This window comes from Nannospalax galili, unplaced genomic scaffold, assembly GCF_000622305.1.
Source record: "Nannospalax galili isolate Female #2095 unplaced genomic scaffold, S.galili_v1.0 scaffold318, whole genome shotgun sequence".
In the NCBI taxonomy this organism is placed as follows: domain Eukaryota; kingdom Metazoa; phylum Chordata; class Mammalia; order Rodentia; family Spalacidae; genus Nannospalax; species Nannospalax galili.
The window spans coordinates 533567-537552 of record NW_008341889.1 but is presented as its reverse complement, the minus strand read 5'-3'; positions in this window follow the sequence as shown (position 1 = coordinate 537552).

Here is a 3986-nt window from a genome sequence, read left to right as displayed (position 1 = left end):
AATAGATGTGTATGACTAATATTGTATATTTCTCTTTTTTAGGTAGAAATTGTAATCAATTTAGCTAGTTTCTGAGATTATAATTTATGAAAATATTCTGTCAGACTAAAAAGTTACCATCTCTTTGGATGATTCCTTTTTTTTTTTTAATTTTTTGTGTTTTTGTCAGAGAAGACATAGTTGTCTTTTGACAGCTTCATTTTGCCTTGAGAGATTATAAAGTAAGTCTATCAGACAATTTTCAAAGAATGTTTCCCAGTCCCTTCCTCTTTACCATGTCTCTCCCACCAGCAGCATAATCCAAGCTGCCTCCTTGAGGCCTGCGAACTTCTCCTACTGATGTCCCAGCTGTCCTGCACCAGCTTTGCTAGCATCTTACTGCTGCTGAACAGCTTTCTTTTTTTGTGATCTGATTTTACCGGCCTTTTGTTCAGTGTTTGTCAGTTTTATTGGCTCTCTTTACATCTCTGCAAAGGTTTGAGGAACAGGTACACTGAGAACTAATATTCAAGTTTTGCAAACTAATTAATTTTTTCTACTAAAAGAATGACAGGCTTTTGGTTTACTCATTTGTTATTTTTATAATTTAGGAGGATAACTAGGGAAACTTGGACTTAGGTGATTGTTTTCCTACCTAAAAGTTCCTTATTGTCTTTACTGTTCCTTCTTAAATAGATGAGGAACTAAAGCTTAGGAAGCAAAAATGATGATATAATGCAGTCTATATGTGACACGGACAAATGACAAATGTAGCTGAAACTGCAGTGTACCAAGCAATGTGTAGTTGTGTAGCAGTCACAGCAGCTACTCCGTGATATAAGGCTGGCAAGGTGATGGAAGAGCAGAGAGGTCAAACTCTTCAGGAAAACAGCCTTAAGTGACTGCGTCTCTGCTGGAAGAGACCTTAATGATGCCGGAGCAAACAGGTAAGTGGAGAAAACAGGAAATGAAAAATATATTAGTGTTGCACATAAAATCAACCTCCCCAACAGTGGAAGAGCAAAAGAGAGGGTGAAATGAGGAGACAGCCAGGTACTTACAGGGAGAAAAGTCAGTGCAAGCATTAGCTTCAGTCCAGGATAAGCACACTTAGAAGAATACACACACACACACACACACACACACACACACACAGTGTGTGTGTGTGTGTGTGTGTGTGTGTGTGTGTGTGTATGTGATAGAGTAAATTAAATTGTGCAGGGATTAGTAAGGAGTAAGAAGAGGTGCAGATGGGGAGGGTATCTAAATATCAAAATTTATTGTATGAAAATCACAAAAATATCTATAAATAAAACCCAAAACATATTATCAAGCCTAGATGTTTATACATGCCAGGCAAGCATTCTAGCGCTGAGCTGTACCCTTGCACTTCAAAATGTGTTTTTAAGGGAAGACATATTCAAATATTTAAAGACATGTTTTGTCCACTGTGCTTCATGCTTCCTGGGATGAACAGATCTGAGGTGCTGAAATTAAATCATCGCGCCTAAAATGAATAGGGCCCTGATTGCTGTGTTTGGTGTTTGCACTCAGCAATCCTGTACCACCATGTTTCTTGCCTTAGCTAAAATATTCCAGTATTTTCTCTGATGAACTTTTGCTTTTCCATGCAACATGCATTATGTTAATTATGCATGGACTCAGTCAATTATTAGGTACACAACAGTTCTTTTCTATTCACAACAATTAAATGTATACTATATGTTATTTGTAGCAATCAGAATAAAAATGGCTCCCTCAAAGCACTGAATTCCCAGCATTTGTTGATTATAATGTGGCTATCCTGGTGACCTATGGTATGATTGCATTAATATTTGCTATTAGTCTCAAGTTGAAATAAATTATAAATAACGGGTTAGATGACTTGAGAGCTTCCTGAGATATTTCCAATCACATCCAGTCACCTATGGAACCCATTTGGATAAACAGTGAAATGGAAGAAGCAAGAGTTGAACAAATTTACTTTTTAGTCCTTGAACCTGAATCCAGAAGCCATGTGCAGCTCTCTACGGCTCTAGTTGAGTTAAACTTTCTGCCTTTCAAACCATGGGCCATTTCATTTCAGTTGAGGTTTAGTATCTTCATCTGTTAAATCAATAACCTAGTTTTATGCTCCATGGATGTTCTTAATTAAAATATACTATACACGAAAGTGATTTTCCTGTAGTTTAAAGGTTCTGTCATAATTAGGATGTTCTTTTGAAAGCAATTCATCTTTCTATTGACACTAACTTGTATGCTCTTAAGACCTTCACTGTTTACTAGTTGTGTTTTTTTTTTGGCAAATCTCTGGTCTGCTGTCTATCTTGGATTCCTTATATGTAAAATGTAACAAATTATTTTCAACAGTTTGCTAAGAAGATTCAATGAGTTAAGTATTTGAGGGTGTTAGAAGTGCCCCTTCCTGAACACATTGAACAGGTGCTATTTCCTAAGTAGGTACTTTGTGATTACCATTCTTGGATGTGAAATAATTTCTCTTTCTAGTAGACAAGCCCCATCTCATCTTTTCTCATCCTGATTTTGCATAAGAGTCTAATAAATTTCTCTACTTCTTTCTCAAAGAAAATTGGTTACGATTTTAAAAAGTAGTAAGGCTTAGAAAACACTAAAATAATGAAAAAATTAAATAACTGATAAAATATTAAAAGGTGACTTTTAGTGACTGGAGAAATGACTCAGTGGTTAAGGATATTGTTTGCTGTTGCAGAGGACCTAGGTTCAGTTCCCAGCACTCACATGGAGGCTAACAACTGTCTACTAACTTCTATTCCAAGGGATCTGATGCCCTCTTCTGGTCACTGTGGGAATTGTATGCACAAGTACACTTCCATACATATACTCATACACATTAAAAAATTAATAAAATAAATCTAAAGATTTCTTTTCAATAAGCAATAAACAAAAGTAAAAGTGGAGGAATTTAAAATATGCTTTTATGTCATGTTGAACAATCTATAGTCAAGCAGTAGGGGTTTTTTAAAATAATTTTCAGAAGGTTGAAAAAAATCATCATAGTGAAGGGAGTATTTACAGAATTGTGGGAGAGCTAAAGGCACAAGTAGAAGGAGACTCATCAGGAATTCCAGCGCCAGAGCTGTTATTCTCTCTTATCTGAGGACATAGTGAGTGGCTTTCTCTGATGCCCTACCAACCGGTAATGATACAAGAAGCTCTGTTCCCAGGAAGAGCTGTGACTCTACCTAGGAGAACAGTCACTGGCATGGCAAAGCCCAGTGGTTGTGAAATATATATTCTGACTTATTTTATGCATGCCTAAATCTCCTTCTGGCTGCTGGGGTCTCTTCTGAGCAGACAGGGCCAGAGAATGTGGGTGCTGCAGTCTATGGTCACTCCTAATCTGTTATTTGATGAACAGTAACAGCCTATTCTTAGTCAAAGATGGTACTTGATACTGTGTCATCTCCATGGAAAACAAGAATCAGTAAGAATATTCATGAAATTAATAAAACTGGCAATAGAAATATGGAGGTTGTAGAAACATAAAACCCACACAACTATCGGTATTTTCTTTTTTTAGTATTGCCAATTGCTTTTTAGCATTTCCAGACAATGATAATTATTTCTATTTATATGGCATAACAAAGAACCGGGCCCACCTCAGGCTGCCTACCATAAGGAATGGGGCTTAGGCATGTGTGAAGGCCCATGGCAATGACAACCTGCTGAGAGATGATCCGCTAGGATACAGACTGCCCTTGGATATCGTAGAACCCGTCGTAGGAAACCATGATTGGCTAGCCAATCCGTTATAACCCCAAACGTCTCCTGGAATCAATGAGTCTGTAGCAGCTCGCCTTCTGCTTGCTTTCACCTGACTCCTGGTGTCTGTATCATGACTAAACGCCTATCACCCCCAAATCGGCAGGGACCCTGTGTCCCCCTCCAGCTGGCTCCGGGGAAGGACAGTAACATCTATTTTTATGATTTATTTTTTGGAGACATGTTTATGTTTAGCAAAGGTA